This window comes from Heptranchias perlo, unplaced genomic scaffold, assembly GCF_035084215.1.
Source record: "Heptranchias perlo isolate sHepPer1 unplaced genomic scaffold, sHepPer1.hap1 HAP1_SCAFFOLD_54, whole genome shotgun sequence".
Classification (NCBI taxonomy): Eukaryota; Metazoa; Chordata; class Chondrichthyes; order Hexanchiformes; family Hexanchidae; genus Heptranchias; species Heptranchias perlo.
In genome coordinates this window covers 1,772,572-1,792,079 of record NW_027139559.1, presented here as the reverse complement: position 1 = coordinate 1,792,079, position 19,508 = coordinate 1,772,572, and the positions used below count along the sequence as shown (strand labels likewise).

Here is a 19,508-nt window from a genome sequence, read left to right as displayed (position 1 = left end):
ATCATAACATCCTTACTTTTGTACTCTGCCGCTATTTATAAAGCCCACGATCCCATATGCTTTCATCACCGCTTTCTCAACCTGCCCTGCCTCCTTCAACGATTTGTGCACATATACTCCCAGATCTCTGTGTACCTGCACCCATTTCAGTTCATAAGCTTTAGTTTATATTGCTTCTCCTCGTTCTTCCGACCGAAATCCAGCAGCGGAGAGAGAGGGGCATTCTGGGAGAAGTCGGCTCAGTCACCTCCACTGAACAGTGGGTAGCAGAAGAAGCCCTTCAGTGACTACCAGGAGGAAAAGCATCCAGCCAGCAGAGGAGAGAGAGGGGCATTCTGGGAGAAGTCGGCTCAGTCACCTCCACTGAACAGTGGGTAGCAGAAGAACTGGTGTCGAGGAGCAGTTAAACCCGAAACACAACAGTTGTGTTTCCCTCTCTCCCTCCTCCTGCAACCAAAAAAACAGGAGGATATGTGAGGAGGGCAAGCAAGTTGACGAGGAGGAGGATCGAGCTAATGCAGCTGCTGGCGTTATGAAGTTAAAGCCAACAGGTAAGTGATTGGATAGTGACTGGTAAGTAGTTTTACTTTTTTCTTCTTGACATTGTAGATGTTGTTAAGCTAATTTAAAGGTTAAGTCATGGCAGGAGATCGCAGACCTGTGTCATGTTCCTCTTGTGGGATGTTGGAATTCAGGGATACTTCCTGTGTCACTGGTTCCTTCACCTGCGGGAAGTGTGTCCAGCTGCAGCTGCTTGACGGCTCTGGAGCTGCGGATGGATAAACTTTGCGGCATCCGCGACGCTGAGTAAGTCGTGGATAGCACGTTCAGTGAGTTGGTCACACCGCAGATAAAAATTACTGAGGGTGATAGTGAATGGGTGACCAACAGACAGAGGAAGAGTAGGAAGGCAGTGCATGGGGTCCCCTGCGGTCATCTCCCTCCAAAACAGGTATACCGTTTTGGATACTGTTGGGGGAGATGACTCACCAGGGGAAGGTGATAGCGGCCAGGTTCATGGCACCGTGGCTGGCTCTGATGCACAGGAGGGCAGGAAAAAGTGTGGCAGAGCTATAGTGATAGGGGACTCGATTGTAAGGGGAATAGACAGGCGTTTCTGCGGACGCAACCGAGACTCCAGGATGGCATGTTGATCCCTGGTGCAAGGGTAAGGGATGTCTCGGAGCGGCTGCAGGACATTCTGGAGGGGGAAGGTGAACAGCCAGTTGTCGTGGTGCATATAGGTACCAACGATATAAGTAAAAAACGGGATGAGGTCCTACAAGCTGAATTTTGGGAGTTTGGAGTTAAACTAAAAAGTAGGACCTCAAAGGTAGTAATCTCAGGATTGCTACCAGTGCCACGGGCTAGTCAGAGTAGGAATGACAGGATAGCTAGGATGAATACGTCGCTTGAGAGATGGTGCAAGAGGGAGGGATTCAAATTCCTGGGCCATTGGAACCGGTTCTGGGGGAGGTGGGACCAGTTCAAATTGGACGGTCTGCATCTGGGCAGGACTGGAACCAATGTCCTGGGGGGAGTGTTTGCTAGTGCTGTTGGGGAGGGTTTAAACTAGTGTGGCAGGGGGATGGGAACCGATGCAGGAAGTCAGTGGGAAGTAAAGTGGTGACAGAAACAAAAGGCAGTAAGGGAGAGTGTACAAAACATGACTAGACAGATGGGCTGAGAAAGCAGGGCAAAGACCAAGGGAAGTCTAGATTAAAATGCATTTATTTCAATGCACGAAGTCTGTTGGGCAAGGCAGATGAACTCAGGGCATGGATGGGTACATGGGACTGGGATTTTATAGCTATTACTGAAACATGGCTAAGGGAGGGGCAGGACTGGCAGCTCAATGTTCCAGGGTACAGATGCTATAGGAAAGATAGAGCAGGAGGCAAGAGAGGAGGGGGAGTTGCGTTCTTGATTCGGGAGAACATCACGGCAGCAGTGAGAGGGGATATATCCGAGGGTTCGCCCACTGAGTCTATATGGGTAGAACTGAAAAATAAGAAGGGAGAGATCACTTTGATAGGATTGTACTACAGACCCCCAAATAGTCAACGGGAAATTGAGGAGAAAATATGTATGGAGATGACAGACAGCTGCAAGAAAAATAGGGTGCTAATAGTAGGGGACTTTAACTTTCCCAACATTGACTGGGACAACCATAGCATTAGGGGCTTGGATGGAGAGAAATTTGTTGAGTGTATTCAGGAGGAATTTCTCATTCAGTATGTGGATGGCCCGACTAGAGAGGGGGCAAAACTTGACCTCCTCTTGGGAAATAAGGAAGGGCAGGTGACAGAAGTGTTAGTGAGGGATCACTTTGGTACCAGTGATCATAAGTCCATTAGTTTTAAGATAACGATGGAGAATGATAGGTCTGGCCCAAAACTTAAAATTCTAATTTGGGGAATGGCCAATTTTGATGGTGTTAGACAGGAACTTTCAGAAGTTAAGTGGGAGAGTCTGTTGGCAGGCAAAGGGACGTCTGGTAAGTGGGAGGCTTTCAAAAGTGTGTTAAAGAGGGTTCAGGGTAAGCACATTCCTTATAAAGTGAAGGGCAAGGCTGGTAGAAGTAGGGAACCTCGGATGACTCGGGAGATTGAGGCCCTAGTCAAAAAGAAGAAGGAGGCATATGACATGCATAGGCAGCTGGGATCAAGTGGATCCCTTGAAGAGTATCGAGATCGCTGGACTAGAGTTAAGAGAGAAATCAGGAGGGCAAAAAGGGGACATGAGATTGCTTTGGCAGATAAGGCAAAGGAGAATCCAAAGATCTTCCAAAAGTACATTAAGGGCAAAAGAGTAACTAGGGAGAGAGTAGGGCCACTTAAGGATCAACAAGGTCATCAATGTGCGGAACCACTAGAGATTGGTGAGATCCTGAATGACTATTTCACATCGGTATTTACGGTTGAGAGAGGCATGGATGTTAGGGAACTTGGGGAAATAAATAGTGATGTCTTGAGGAGTGTACATATTACAGAGAGGGAGGTGCTGGAAGTCTTAACGCGCATCAAGGTAGATAAATCTCCGGGACCTGATGAAATGTATCCCAGGACGTTATGGGAGGTTAGGGAGGAAATTGCGGGTTCCCCAGCAGAGATATTTGAATAATCGACAGCTACAGGTGAGGTGCCTGAAGATTGGAGGGTAGCAAATGTTGTGCCTTTGTTTAAGAAGGGCGGCAGGGAAAAGCCTGGGAACTACAGACCGGTGAGCCTGACATCTGTAGTGGGTAAGTTGTTGGAGGATATTCTGAGAGATAGGATCTGCGGGCATTTGGAGAGGCAGGGACTGATTAGGAACAGTCAGCATGGTTTTGTGAGAGGATAATCATGTCTCACAAATTTGATTGAGTTTTTTGAAGAGGCAACCAAGAAGATAGATGAGGGCTGTGCAGTAGACGTGGTCAACATGGGCTTTAGGAAAGCCTTTGACAAGGTGCCGCATGGTAGGTTGTTACATAAGGTTAGATCTCACGGGATCCAAGGTGAGGTAGCCAATTGGATACAAAATTGGATTGACGGCAGAAGACAGAGGGTGGTTGTAGAGGGTTGTTTTTCAGACTGGAGGCCTGTGACCATCGGTATGCCTCAGGGATCGGTGCTGGGTCCGCTGTTATTTGTTATTTATATTAATGATTTGGATGAGAATTTAGGAGGAATGGTTAGTAAGTTTGCAGATGACACCAAGATTGGTGGCATTGTGGACAGTGAAGAAGGTTATCTAGGATTGCAACAGGACCTTGATAAATTGGGCCAGTGGGCCGATGAATGGCAGATGGAGTTTAATTTAGATAAATTTGAGGTGATGCATTTTGGTCGATCGAATCGGGCCAGGACTTACTCCGTTAATGGTAGGGCGTTGGGGAGAGTTATAGAACAAAGAGATCTGGGAGTACAGGTACATAGCTCCTTGAAAGTGGAGTCACAGGTGGATAGGGTTGTGAAGAAGGCATTCGGCATGCTTGGTTTCATTGATCGGAACATTGAATACAGGAGTTGGGATGTCTTGTTGAAGTTGTACAAGACATTAGAAAGGCCACACTTGGAATACTGTGTATAGTTCTGGTCACCCTACTATAGAAAGGATATTATTAAACTAGAAACAGTGCAGAAAAGATTTACTAGGATGCTACCGGGACTTGATGGTTTGACTTTTCGGGAGAGGTTAGATCGACTGGGACTTTTTTCCCTGGAGAGTCGGAGGTTAAGTGGTGATCTTATAGAAGTCTATTAAATAATGAGGGGCATAAATAAGGTAGATAGTCAAAATCTTTTCCCAAATGTAGGGGAGTCTATAACGAGGGGACATAGATTTAAGGTGAGAGGGGAGAGATACAAAAGGGTCCAGTGGGGCAATTTTTTCACTCAAAGGGTGGTGAGTGTCTGGAACGAGCTGCCAGAGGCAGTAGTAGAGGCGGGTAGAATTTTGTCTTTTAAAAAGCATTTGGACAGTTACATGGGTAAGATGGGTATCGAGGGGTATGGGGCAAGTGCAGGCAATTGGGAACAGCTTATTGGTATAAACTGGGCGCCAAGGACATGTTGGGCCTCAGGGCCTGTTTCCATGTTGTAAACTTCTATGATTCTATGATTCTAAATATATCATTCCACACTTTTCTGCGTTGAAATTCATGTGCCACGTGTCTGCTCATGCCGCCAGCCTGTCTCTATCCTCTTGAACTCTATCACTATCCTCCTCACTGTTCACTCCCCTTCCAAGTTTTGTGTCATCTTCAAATTTTGAAATCGTGGCCTTTACACCCACATCCAATTCATTAATAAATATCAAAATCAGTAGTGGTCCTGGTACCCACCCCCGGGTAGCATCACCGTACACCGCCCGACAATCGGAAAAACAACCGTTCACCACCGCTCCCTGTTTCCTGTTACTGAGCAAATTTCGTATCCATGCTGCCATTGTCCCCTTTATTTCATGGGCTTGAACTTTGATGACGAGCCTATTATGCGGCAATTTTCACACGCCTTTTGAAGTAAATTTACACCTCATCAACCGCATTGCCCTCATCGACCCTCTCTGCTACCCCTTCAAAAAACTCAATCAAGTTCGTCAAACATTATTGGCCTTCAATAAATTCGTGCTGGCTTTCCTTAATTAATCCACACTTGTCCAAATGACTATTAATTTTGTCCATATTTATTGTTTCTAAAAGTTTCCCCACTCCCGAGTTTAAACTGAGTGGTTGTTGAGTTTATCCTTATACCCTTTATTAACACGTGTGTAACCACTGTACGATCACTGCACCACACATCAGTTCCGGTAGTCTTGCCCCAACATTGCAATGCTGCACACAATACTGCTTAGAAAAGATGGGTTTTCGGGGAGGCAGAGACAGGAGAAATTATTATGGGGAATAAGGAAATGGCAGAGACGCTGAACAAATATGTTGTATCTGTCTTCACAGTAGATGGCACAAAAGGTACCGGAAGTGGTGGTGAACCAGGGGTCCATTGAGAGTGACGAACTTAAAGAAATTAAGATTAGTAAAGACAAGGTATTGGATAAATTAATGGGACTAAAAGCCGACAAATCGCCTTGACCTGATGGCTTTCATCCACGGGTTTTAAAAGAGATGGCTGCAGAGGTAGTGGGTGCATTTGTTTTCATCATCCAGAATTCCCTCGATTCTGAGGCAGCAAATGTAACCCCGCTGTTCAAGAAAGGAAGGCGAGAGAAAACAGGAAACTACAGGCCAGTTAACCTGACATCAATGGTAGGGAAAATGTTAGAATATTTGATTGGGCTGTGATGAAAGGACACATAGAAAATCATAATGTGATGAGCCAGAGTCAACACGGTTTTATAAAAGGGAAATCGTATTTGACAAATCTATCAAAGTGTTTTGATGGTCTAACCAGCAGGGCAGTTATGGGGGAACCAGTGGATGTGGCATGTTTGGATTTTATAAAGGCGTTTGATAAGGTGCATCAAAAGAGGTTTCCATACAAAATAAAGACTCGTGGAGTCGGGGGGTAATATATTAGCATGGTTTGAGGATCGGCTGACAGATATAAAACACAGAGTAAGAATAAACAGTTCATTTTCGGGTTGGCCGGTTTTAACGAGTGGGGTGCCGCGAGGATCAGTCCATGGCCCTCATCTATTTACAATCTATATTAATGACTGAGATGAGGCGACCTAGTGTAATGTAGCCAAGTTTGCTGACGGTACAAAGCTAGGTGGGAAAGTAAGCTATGAGATTGACACATAGAGGATGCAAAGGGTTAAAGGCAGTTTAAGTTATTTGGCAAATCGGCAGCAGATGAAGTATAATGTGGGGAAATGTGAAATCATCCACTTTGTAGGAAGAATAGAAAAGCAGAATATTATTTAAAATGTGAGAGACTGGTAAATATTGATATTCAGAGGGATATCGGTGTCGTTATACACGAATCACAAAAAGCTAAAATGCAGGGACAGCAAGCAATAAGGAAAGGAAATGATATGTTAGGCTTGATGGCATGTGGTTGGAGTATAAGAGGAAGGACATCTTGCTGCAATTAAAGAGGTGTTTAGTGCACGCCTGATTTACTGTGTCCGTTTGGGCGGGCCTCCTTACCGAAGGAAGGATGTACTTGCCTTAGATACAGTGCAACGAAGGTTCACGAGATTGATTCCAGGGATGAGAGGGTTGTCCTTTGAGGAGAAATTGTTTTGATTGGGCATTTTTTCTCTGGAGTTTGGTCCGCCATTTCGGATTGAGATGAGAATAAAATCTTTCCTCACAGGATTGTGATTTTTTGGATTTCTCTACCCAGCGGGCTGTGGAAGCTCATTCGCTGAGTACAGTCGAAACTAAGGGAATCAAGGTATTTGGGGATCGGGCGGGAAAACGGAATTGTGGTAGAAGATCAGCCATGACATGATTGAATGGCGGAGCAGGCTCAAGGGGTCGTATAGCCTAATGATGCTCCGATATCTTATGTTCATCTGTATCGGTGCACCGTGGAGAGTAGACTTTCAGTCAGTCCCTATGGTCTATGGATTGCACCAATATTTAGAATGGATGTAGCTGGTGTTCAAATATATAAGGAGAAAACTTAGAGACTCTGCCAATATTTGCAAAGGCTACAGAGTTCTTGCCATTAAATAATGAGAGGTTAAGGCTGTAATTCTTATCTCAGGGGAACCACACGCTCTACAACGATTGCAAAGCGATCCAGAAAAATAAACAATATTTACAATAGATTCCATAGACTGCACTGAAATTCATTGTGCATGGAGAGACTGGACTAATATTTACATGGGATGCAGACAGTTTGATAGGATTTAGAGAGGGATGCAGAGATGGTGACAATATTTATGTGGGTTATCCAGAGATGTTTCAATAATACTGGGAAATCTTGAGATGGCCCAATAATTTTAGAATTATCCAGAGCCTTTATCGTAGTCTATAGGAATATTTGCAGGGAGACCAATAGACTGTGTGAATATATACAGTACAATCCAACAAATTACCGATACTTAAAGGTAGATCCAGAGACGGTACCAATATTTGCAAGATTATCCTTTGATTTCCAAATATTAACGGGGTATCCAGAGATTACACCAATATTGGCAGGGTGTTCTTCAAGCTGACTGATAAAATGATTCAGTTTCTAACTCTCAGTGCAAACCAAACCCTTTAAAAATGTGTAGAAACTAACTAAAATTAATTAATAAATCACGTTCAGAAATAATCTGCAATCTGTAATTGAAGCTGCTCTCGGGTCACACCGATGCTGTCACATTGCGGGTCTCATAGTTGCTGTTCTTTCAAATATTAGTTATAATAATATGCTGAGCTTTTAGATTTACAACTGTGAAATATTTGGATAAATATATGTTGTGATATAAAATGTATTGGGTTGAAAGGCGTTATCTGAACCTGTTTATTCTGTGACTGTAATTCAAGTCAGCCTCCACGGGCCCTAATTGTTTCACTGGAGAGTTTCCCTTTGCTTTTAATATGGAGCTCCGTGCAATGTGTTATCCCATATGTCAGGTGAAGTACCACCTCCGGCCTGAACAGGGATCAGTGGCTCGACAGAGAGTGGGAGAAAGCGTCCGAATCGGCGAACAATAAATTGAATGTGACAAGAATGGGCCATAATCTGAGGACAATAGATTGGAATGTTACAACAATGGGTCATAATCTGGTTACAATCGATTGGAATGTTACAACAATGGGCAGGAGTTTCTCCTCGGAGTTTGATTATCTTTCTGCAAATTATGATAGACTTAGATTAGCTATTCGGATATATTTGGCACTTCTGATTATTCAAAAGATTTACTATCCCATCCTCGCTGTTGCAGGTGTCCCTGGTAATATTCTTTATTATTAATTCCCTAAACCATGTTTAACTGTATTACTGTTCTTCTCATTTACTTCCCCTTCCTTGCTGTTAATTCTCTATATCAACCTATCGATTCTATAATCCACGATTAACTGTACGCCTGCTCCTCTCATTTATTTCTTCCAGTTAGCTGATTTTGGTGATCGTGGTGAGTTCAATGTCGAGCTATTATTTATATGTCCCACGTTTTACCGTATTACATTTCTTGTGAGCTACCATCCCCTCCTTTCTGCAGTTAGTGTTCCTGGTTATTCTCTATATTCACCTATTAACTCTATAAAACAGGTTTCACTGTATTATTATTCCTGTCGTTTACAATTCCCTCCTCGCTGCTGTCGGTGTCCCTGGGAACTTCTATATCAGCTATTAATTCTATAACACGTGTTTCACTGTAACACTGTTCTTCCCGTTTACTGTCTGCTCCTCGCTGATGATGCCATTTTTGATAAGCCTCTATATCCAGCTTTTAGTTTTGTAAACTACCTTTCACTGTATTACTGTTCTCGTAATTTACTGCCTCATCTTCACTTCTCCTGGAGCTCCTGCCAAGCCTGCATATGTATATGGGGTATTCGGGACGCAATGTGTAACTACGATGTTTGCTGGTAAGTTTCTATATCTATATTGTATCTCTGGGAAAGAGATTTAATTAAGGGGTCTCCTGGTAACTGTCTATATCTACATGTGTTTTCAGGATGCGTGATGTAATTACGGGGTCTCCTGGTCAGTCTCCATATCTACATGTATTTCCAGGATGCGAGATGTAATTACGGGGTCTCCTGGTCAGTCTCCATATCTACATGTGTTTCCAGGATACGAGATGAAATTACGGGGTCGACTGGTAAGCCTCTATATCCACATGTGTTTCCAGGATGCGAGATGTAATTACGGGGTCCCTTGGTAAGTCCGATATCTGCATGTGTTTCCAGGATGTGAGATGTAATTACGGGGTCTCCTGGTAAGTCTCTATATCCATATGGAGTTGTCGGGATCGGAGATTTAATTACCTCCTCGGAAACCTCTATATCTAGATCGGTTTCCAGGTTGTGCGGAAATGACGGGTTTTCCTTCTCAGTCTCTGTGGCTGCATGATTTATCCGGGATGGGAGATGTAATTCTGGGCTGTCCTCTTCAGTCTCTGTATCTATATGTGGTATCTCCGATGGGAGAAGTACTTACGGAGGTCTTCTGCTGAGAAATTATATCTATATGGGGTTTCCAGGATTGGAAATACAATTAAGGGATCCCCTGGTCAGTCAACATCAAAATTTGGTTTCCAGGATGGAAACTAGGTCTCCTTGGATGTCTTTTAATCTGTATGGGGTATCAGGAATGGAAGTTATAATTACAGGAATTCTTGGTCTGTCCCTATATCTGTATGGGTTTTCCGTGATGGGAGATGAAATTACGGGGACTCCGCGGAAGTCTCTCTCTCAATATGGGTTTTCCGGGATGGGCGATGTAATTTTGGGGTCTCCTCGTAAGACTCTGCACCTATATGGGGTTTCTGGAATGGGAGATAAAATTACGGGGTTCTGCTGCAAGTTTTGAATATCTATGTGGGGATTCTGGGATGTTCCATGTAGTTACAGGTGTCTCCTCATAAGTCTTTATATCGATATGGGGTTTCCGGGATGGGTGATCTCATTACGGGCACTCTTCTTAGGTCTTTATATCTTTAAGCGGTCTCTGGGATGGTTGATGTAATTGCGGAGGTTTCCTGCTAAGTCTTTATATCTGTGTAGGTTTCTAGAATGGGAGATGTAATTCCGATATCGACTGGCATGTCCCTTTATCTGTATGGGTTTTCTGGGATGGGAGATGTAATTATGGGAACTCCTGGTGATTCACAAAAAATTATTTGGATACCTGTGCGAGTGTTATTATTTGCAGATCATTCCAGGGTCATTGTCAACATTTACAGGTAGTTCCTGGATGAGTGTCAGTAATTACAGGGTTTTCCTGAGAGAGTGTCATTATTAACGGAATGTCCTTGTAGAGTGTCAGCATTTAGAGGTTGTTCCTGAGTGACTGTCAGTGGTTACAGGATGTTCCTGAATTTGTGTCAGTATTTAAAGGATGTTACTGAGAGAATGTCAACATTTAAAGGATGTTTCTGCATGAGTGTCATTATTTATAGGTTGCTCCTGTGTGAGTGTCAGCATTTACAGATTTTTCCTATTTCATTGCCATTATTTACAGGATGTTCCTGATTGTGTGCCAGTATTTACTTGATGTTCCTCTCTGAGGCTCAGCATTGACAGGATTTTTCTGAGTGAGTGCCAGTATTTGCAGATTATACCTGGGCCATTGTCATTATTTACAGGATGTTCCTGATTGTGTGTCAGTATTTACTGGATGTTCCTCTGTGAGTCTCAGTATTTACGTGTTGTTACTGAATGAGTGTCAGTATTGATAGGATGTTCCTGAGTGAGTGTCAGTATTGATAGGATGTACCTGAGCGAGTGTCAGTATTGATAGGATGTTCCCGAGCGAGTGTCAGTATTGATAGGATGTTCCCGAGTGAGTGCCAGTATTTACGCGATGTTCCAGAGTGAATGTCAGTGTTTACCAGATGTTCCTGAGTGAGTGTCCGTATTTAAAGGATGTTCCTGAATAAGTGTCAGTGTTTGCAGGATGTTCCTGTTTTATTGTTAGTATTCACAGGATGTTCCTGGGTGAGTGTCAATGTTTACAGGATGTTGCTGGGTGTGTATCAGTATTTACAGGTTTTTCCTGAGTGACTGTCAGTTTTTCCAGGATAATCCTGAGTGAGTGTCATTATTTACCGGATGTTCCCGAGTGAGTGTCTGTATTTACAAGCCGTTTCTGAGTGAGTTTCAATATTTTCAGGATGTTCCTGAATTAGTGTCTGTATTTACGGGTTGCTCCTGAATGAGTGTCAGTATTTACAGGATGTTCCTGTTTTATTGTCAGTATTTACAGGATGTTCCTGTTTTATTGTCAGTATTTACAGGATGTTCCGTGTTCGTGTCAGTGTTTGCAGGATGCTGCTGAGTGTGTATCAGTATTTACAGGTTTTTCCTGGGTTACTGTCAGTATTTACCAGATGTTCGTGAGTGAGTGTCAGTATTTACAGGATAATCCTGAGTAAGTGTCATTATTTACCGGATGTTCCCGAGTGAGTGTTTGTCTGTACAAGCCGTTCCTGAGTGAGTTTCAATATTTACGGGTTGTACCTGAATGAGTGTCAGGATTTATAGGTTGTTCCTCGGTGAGTGTCAGTATTTATCGGTTGTTTCTCGGTGAGTGTCAGTATTTATCGGTTGTTCCTCGGTGAGTGTCAGTATTTATCGGTTGTTCCTCGGTGAGTGTCAGTATTTATCGGTTGTTCCTCGGTGAGTGTCAGTATTTATCGGTTGTTCCTCGGTGAGTGTCAGTATTTATCGGTTGTTTCTCGGTGAGTGTCAGTATTTAGACGATGTTCCTGAATGAGTGTCAGTATTTACAGGACGTTCCGTGTTGAGTGTCAGGATTTACATGATGTACCAGGTGAGTGTCAATATTTACAGGATGTTCCTGTGTGATGTTTTATTTGCAGGATGTACCAGGTGAGTGGAAGTATTGACAGAATGTTCCTGGGCGAGTGTCATTATTTACAGGATGTTCCTGGGCGAGTGTCATTATTTACAGGATGTTCTTGAGAGAGTGTCAGTATTTACAGAATATTCTTGAGTGGGTGTCAGTATTCTCGATTGTTCAGAGGTGCGTGTCAGTATTTATAGGATGTTCCTCAGAGTGTCATTTTTTTCAGGATGTTCCTTCGTGAGCGTAAGTATTTGCAGGATGTTCCTGTTTGAGTGTCAGTATTTACAGGATATTCCTGAGTGCGTGAGTATTTACAGGATGTTCCTGAATATGTGTCAGTTTTTACAGGATTTTTCTGAGTGAGTGTCAGAATTTACCGGATTTTGCTGAATGAGTGTCTTTTTTTACAAGGTGTTCCCGAGTGAGTGTCAGTATTTTCAGGAAGATCCCGCTTGAGTGTCAGCATTTACAGGATGCTCCTCGGCGAGATTCCTTCCTTATACAATGTTCCTGGGTAGGTCTCAGTATTTATACGATGTTTCCGAGTGAGTGTCAGTATGTACGGAACGATCCTGAGTGAGCGTCAGTATTTACAGTTCGTTCCTAGGTGAGCGTCAATATTTCCATTATGTTCCGGAGTTTGTGTCATTGTTTACAGGATGTTCTTGAGTGAGTGTTAGTTTTTACAGGATGTTCCTGATTGTGTCATTATTTACAGGGTGTTCCCGAGTATCTGTTAGTATTCGCAGGATGTCCCTGAGTGTGCGTCACAATTGACAGAATGAGCAGTTTGAGTGTTTGTATTTACAGCATGGTCCTGGGTGAGTGTCAGGATTTACAGGATGTTCCTAGGTGAGTCAGTATTTACAGAATGCTCCTGGATGAATTTCAGTGTATACAGTATATTCCTAGGTGAATCACATTATTTACAGAATGTTACTCGTTGACTGTTTGTATTTACAGCAGGGTCCTGGGTGAGTGTCAGTATTTATAGAATGTTCCTGGGTGAGTGTCAGTATTTAGAAGATGTTCCTTGGTCAGTGTCAGTAATTAAAGGATAGAGTCATAGAGTCATAGAGTCATACAGCACGGATAGAGGCCCTTCGGCCCATCGTGTCCGCGCCGGCCATCAGCCCTGTCTACTCTCATCCCATATTCCAGCACTTGGTCCGTAGCCTTGTATGCTATGGCATTTCAAGTGCTCATCCAAATGCTTCTTGAATGTTGTGAGGCTTCCTGCCTCCACAACCCTTTCAGGCAGTGAGTTCCAGACACCAACCACCCTCTGGGTGAAAAAGTTCTTTCTCAAATCCCCTCTAAACCTCCCGCCTTTTACCTTGAATCTATGTACCCTTGTTATAGAACACTCAACGAAGGGAAAAAGCTCCTTAGTATCCATCCTATCTGTGCCCCTCATAATTTTGTACACCTCAATCATGTCCCCCCTCAGCCTCCTCTGCTCCAAGGAAAACAAACCCAATCTTCCCAGTCTCTCTTCATAGCTGAAGCGCTCCAGCCCTGGTAACATCCTGGTGAATCTCCTCTGCACCCTCTCCAAAGCGATCACATCCTTCCTGTAGTGTGGCGACCAGAACTGCACACAGTACTCCAGCTGTGGCCTAACCAGTGTTTTATGCAGCTCCATCATAACCTCCTTGCTCTTATATTCTATGCCTCGGCTAATAAAGGCAAGTATCCCATATGCCTTCTTTACCACCTTATCTACCTGTTCCGCCGCCTTCAGGGATCTGTGAACTTGCACACCAAGATCCCTCTGACCCTCTGACTTGCCTAGGGTCCTCCCATTCATTGTGTATTCCCTTGCCTTGTTAGTCCCTCCAAAGTGCAACACCTCGCACTTTTCCGGGTTAAATTCCATTTGCCACTGTTCCGCCCATCTGACCAACCCATCTGTATCGTCCTGCAGACTGAGGCTATCCTCCTCACTATTTACCAACCTACCAATCTTTGTATCATCAGCGAACTTACTGATCATACCTTTTACATTCATATCCAAGTCATTAATGTAGACCACAAACAACAAGGGACCCAGCACCGATCCCTGTGGTACCCCACTGGCCACAGGCTTCCAGTCACAAAAACAACCTTCGACCATCACCCTCTGCTTTCTGATACTAAGCCAGTTTTGTATCCAAAGTGCCAAGGCACCCTGGATTCCATGGGCTCGTACCTTCTTGACCAGTCTCCTGTGGGGGACTTTATCGAAGGCCTTACTGAAATCCATGTATACCACATCCACTGCGTTACCCTCATCCACACGCCTAGTCACCCCCTCAAAAAATTCAATCAAATTAGTCAGACATGATCTTCCCTTGACAAAGCCACGTTGACGATCCCTGATTAATCCTTGCTTCTCCAAGTGGAGACTAATTTTGTCCTTCAGAATTTTTTCCAATAATTTTCCTACCACTGATGTTAGGCTCACTGGCCTGTAGTTCCCCGGTTTTTCCCTACTCCCCTTCTTGAATAATGGTATTACATTAGCGGTTCTCCAGTCCTCTGGCACATCACCTGTGGTCAGAGAGGTTCTGAATATATGTGTCAGAGCCCCCGCAATCTCCTCCTTTGCCTCACACAGTAGCCTGGGATACATTTCGTCCGGGCCTGGGGATTTATCCATTTTTAGGCCTGCTAAAACCGCCAATACCTCCTCCGCTCGATGTTAATATGTTCGAGTATATCACAGTCCCCCTGCCGTATTTCTATGTCTACATCGTCCTTCTCCATATTGAAAACAGATGCATAAAATTCATTTAGAACCCCTCATACATCTGCCGGCTCCACACACAGATTGCCATTTTTGTCCCTAATGGGCCCTATTTTTTCTCTAGTCATCCTCTTACCCTTAATATACTTATAAAACATCTTAGGATTTTCCTTTATTTTGCTCGCCAGTGTTATTTCATGGCCCCTCCTTGATCTCCTAATTTCTTTTTTAAGTATCCCCCTGCACTTTTTGTACTCCTCTAGGGCTTCCTCCGTCTTTAGCCTTTTGTATCTGCCAAAAGCCCTCCTTTTTTTCCTAATCCATTCTCGTATATCCCCTGACATCCAAGGTTCCCTGGAGTTCTTGGAACAACCCTTGACCTTTACGGGAACATGTTGCCATTGTATGGTCTCAATCTCCCTTCTGAAAGACTCCCATTGCTCCGATGCGGATTTTCCTACAAGCAGCTGATCCTAGTCCATTTTGGCCATATCCTGCCTTATCCTATTAAAATCGGCCTTCCCCCAATTTAGAACCTTTATTTCCGGCCCCTCCCTGTCCTTTTCCATGACCACCTTAAATCTCACCGAATTATGGTCACTGTCACCAAAGTGCTCACCTACTAGCACTTCTTCCACTTGGCCGGCCACATACCCTAGAATTAGGTCCAGTACCGCCCCCTCTCTTGTAGGACTTTCTACATGCTGGCTCAAAAAGCTCTCCTGGATGCACGTTAAGAATTGTGTACCCTCTAAGCCTTTTACACTCTGAGTATCCCAGTTAATATTGGGGAAGTTGAAATCCCCCACGATTATTACCCTATTATTTGCACAATTTTCTGAGATTTGCCTACATATCTGTTCCTGGATCTCCCCCTGACTGTTTGGGGGCCCATAGTACACTCCCATCAAAGTGCTTGCCCCCTTTTTGTTTTAAAGCTCCACCCATATGGCCTCAGTAGAGGAACCTGCTAATATATCATCCCTCCTTATGGCAGTAATTGATTCTTTAATTAATATTGCGACCCCCCCTCCTCTTATACCTCCCCCTCTGTCTCGCCTGAAGATTCTGTACCCCGGAATATTGAGCTGCCAGTCTTGCCCCTCCCTCAACCATGTCTCTGTGACAGCAACAATATCATACTCCCATGTGTTTATCAATACCTTCAGTTCATCCACCTTATTCGCAAGACTCCTTGTATTAAAATAGATGCCATCCAGCCTTGCCCTTACATATTTGCCCTGTCTTGCAAGCTGACTTGTTTTTTTCTCTATATTTGGCTGCACATCACCCCCTATTGTAGCTCCACTCTGCATCCCATCCCTCTGCCAAGTTAGTTTAAACCCCGCCCCCCCCCAACAGTGCTCGCAAACCCCCCCGCAAGGATATTTGTCCCGCTCTGGTTCAGGTGCAACCCGTCCGACTTGTACAAGTCCCACCTTCCCCAGAAGCAGGCCTAGTGATACAGGAAACTGAAACCCTCCCTCCTGCACCAACTCTTTAGCCACGCATTCATCTGTTCTATCCTCCTATTTCTATACTCACTAGCCCGTGGCACTGGGAGTAATCCAGAGATTACAACCTTTGAGGTCCTGCTCTTTAATCTGCTACCTAGCTCCCTAAATTCTTGATGCAGGACCTCATCTCCCTTCCTACCTATGTCGTTGGTCCCAATGTGGACCACGACCTCTGCCTGCTCACCCTCCCCCTTGAGAATGCCCTGTAGCCGCTCAGTGACATCCATGATCCAGGCACCAGGGAGGCAACAAACCATCCTGGAGTCACGTTTACGGCCACAGAAACGCCTGTCTGTTCCCCTTACTATAGAATCCCCTACCACTATAGCTCTTCCACTCTTTTTCCTCCCAGCCTGTGCAGCAGAGCTACCCCTGGTGCCAGGAAGTTGGCTGCTGCTGCCTACCCCTGATAAGTCATCCCCCTCAACAATATCCAAAGCGGTATATTTGTTTGAGAGGGGGACGGCCACAGAGGACCCCTGCACTGCCTGCCTGCTCTTCTTACTCTGCCTGGTGGTCACCCAATTTCTTCCTGCCTGTACAACCTTTACCTGCGGTGTGACCATCTCACTAAACGTGCTATCCACGACGTTCTCAGCATCGTGAATGCTCCATAATGAATCCATCCGCAGCTCCAGTGCCGCAATGCGGTTTGTCAGTAGCTGCAGCTGGATACATTTCCCGCACACATGGTCGTCAGGGACACCGGAAGGGTCCCTGATTTCCCACATAGAGCAGGAAGAGCATAACACGGGGCTGGGCTGTCCTGACATGACTTACCCTTTAACTAATTAATTCAAATTAAATGAATCCCACCAATTTCACTTCAATTAAAAAGGTATACTCAAGGGCCCTTGCTGAACAGCAGTCCCCCACTACACAACAGAGACCAGAGAATCCACAAACTCTAACCTTAGAAAAATACAGCAGAAAAATACTCACCAGCCAATCGCTTACCTCTTCCTTGGTGACGTCCCACTTGGATTACTTTTTGCTTCTTATTTATCTTCGGTCCAGGAGTTAAGTCCCTGTGATGCCGCACAGTAGTGGTCTCTTGGTGCAGGTGTGCTGCTGCTTTTATTCCACAATCTCAGTCTTCTACTCTCAGGTCCACTACCGCTCTGCAGGAAAAGCAAGGCAAAGCAGCACCTCCTTCCCCCACTTTACCAAACTCCCACACTTACCGAACTCTCAGCACACTGTGTTGTCCTCACACCGTGCTGTCCGCACTGACAGGCCCCTGTATTTCTACAGTTGAGACTCAGATGAATCAGGCCTGCCCCACCTTCAGGGACCAAATTGAATCTAGCTAACCAATTAACTTGCTGCAGCAGCTCTCTGCTGAAGCCTGACAGAAACTTAGAAATTTAAACTTTTAAATTGACCTTAAACAGTTGAAGCAATATGCACGAGATTTAAAGAGATTAACCCTTCAACTCCCAACTTACCGAACTCTCAGCACACTGTGTTGTCCTCGGGCGGTTCAACTGGTTGTGTATGTGAGCGGTCCCGGGTTCAAATCCCAATCAAATACGGCTGTACCCCCACTTACAGTGAAAATTGACTCAATTCCTGATCCTGTTTCAGAGGACAGAATGCCGAGGTTTCGTCAACGCTACGCACGTGGAGAAAAGAAAATATCCCAATTCACGCGATGTCATGAACGCAGATGAAAATGCTCCTGCATTGGGCGGTAATCAAACCCCAGCTTCCTGTGCGGCAGGCAAAAATTCGACAACGAAAACACCAATGTCCGAACGGCAGTTGTCTGCTTGGAAACTTGTCTGAAAGAACAGACAGTCTCACAGGCCGCAAATGACACTGTTTGCTGGGCGCACGAATCGTGAGCGGCTCTAGTGGCGCAATCGGTTAGCGCGCGGTACTTATATAACAGTATCAGATTCGAGCAATGCCGAGGTTGTGAGTTCGAACCTCACCTGGAGCAGATTTACCTTTTGCTTCTGAACATTTCCACCGGAGCTGGTCCGTTTCATGAAGCATCTCCTTCTTCGTGTTTTCATGTGGGCACTTGGGGTCCTCTGGCCGGCCGTATCACAATAGCAGGTGTGAGTTTATTTGTCAATAGGCGGGAGAGGGGGCGATAAGCGACAGCATCAAATGGAAAAGGAGGCGGCACGAGATCTTTCAATCGAAAGAACCGATCACACAATTCTTCTTTTCGTGAAACAGACATTTTTCTGTTTGAAGTGTCGTGTCGGAAAATTCGGATTTATTTGCTCGAATAAATTAGATACTTTTTATCCCCCACCCTCTCCTTGCAGACACTTCCAGCATTATCTCCGTGGGCGGTCGAATGCAGAGACATTCAGCGCTACAAATCAATCCGTGCTGTCTCTTACCGAAACTCGGGAACAATGTGAACCATTTCAGCCTCTCAGATGCCGATGTCGCCAATTTCATCTTGTGCTGCAAGAACCCCTGGTCATTTCACAGTCACTGAATTTCGCTTCACTTTCGCCAAAGTTTACTCCAAGAGAGAACAACGAAAAATAAAGGAAAAGTGAGCGTTTCGTCATTGGTGGCAAATCAAAATCGCTGCTTTCATTCCTTCCACCGTTGATCTTCCTTCAGGCTTTGAACCTTCTGCAATCTGCAATTATTTCACATGACCAGGGACGAGAAACAAGTTGAATGTGAAAGTGGGAGCAACAAACTGGATCAAGCGGATAGGCGGGGCAGGATATTGCAAAACAAACAGCCAAGCCACCAGGAGCGGGTCAGCTGTTACATAAGAACATAAGAAATAGTTGCAGGAGTCGGACTTACGGCCCCTCGAGCCTGCTCCGCCATTCAATGAGATCAGGGCTGATCTTCGACCTCGACTCTATTTTCCCGCCCGATCCCCATTTTCCTACACGACACTTCAAACAGAAGAATGTCTATTTCACGTAAAGAAGAATTGTGATTTCGGTTCTTTAGATTTAGAGATCTCGTGCCGCCTCCTTTGCCATTTCACGCTGTCACCAATCTCCCCCTGTCCGGCCTGTGAACAAATAAACTCACACCTGTTATTGCAATACCGTCGGCCAGAGGACCCTAAATGCCCACATGAGAACACGAAGAAGGAAATGCTTTATGGAACTGACCAGTTGTACCTTGAACTCCGCTGGAAATGTGGAGAAGCAAAACGGTAAACTGCTCCAGGTGAAGCTCGAATTCACAACTTCGGTATTTCTCAAGCCTGATGCTATTATATAAATACCACGCGCTAACCGATTGCGCCACGAGAGATGGTCTCATCAAACACTGACATTTTCGGCATGTGAGACTGTATGTTCTTTCAGACAGGTTTCCGAGTGGACACATGCAGCCAACTGCTGCATG

At 44.8% G+C, this 19,508-nt stretch overlaps 1 non-coding gene across 1 annotated transcript; it reads left to right on the top strand.

Moving 5' to 3' along the window:
- The first annotated feature begins 18,013 nt into the window (after nt 1-18,013).
- On the top strand, nt 18,014-18,108 carry trnai-uau (transfer RNA isoleucine (anticodon UAU)). Its single transcript has 2 exons — nt 18,014-18,051; nt 18,073-18,108. It is a non-coding gene; the product is annotated as a tRNA-Ile (tRNA).
- Nucleotides 18,109-19,508: the final 1,400 nt, after the last annotated feature.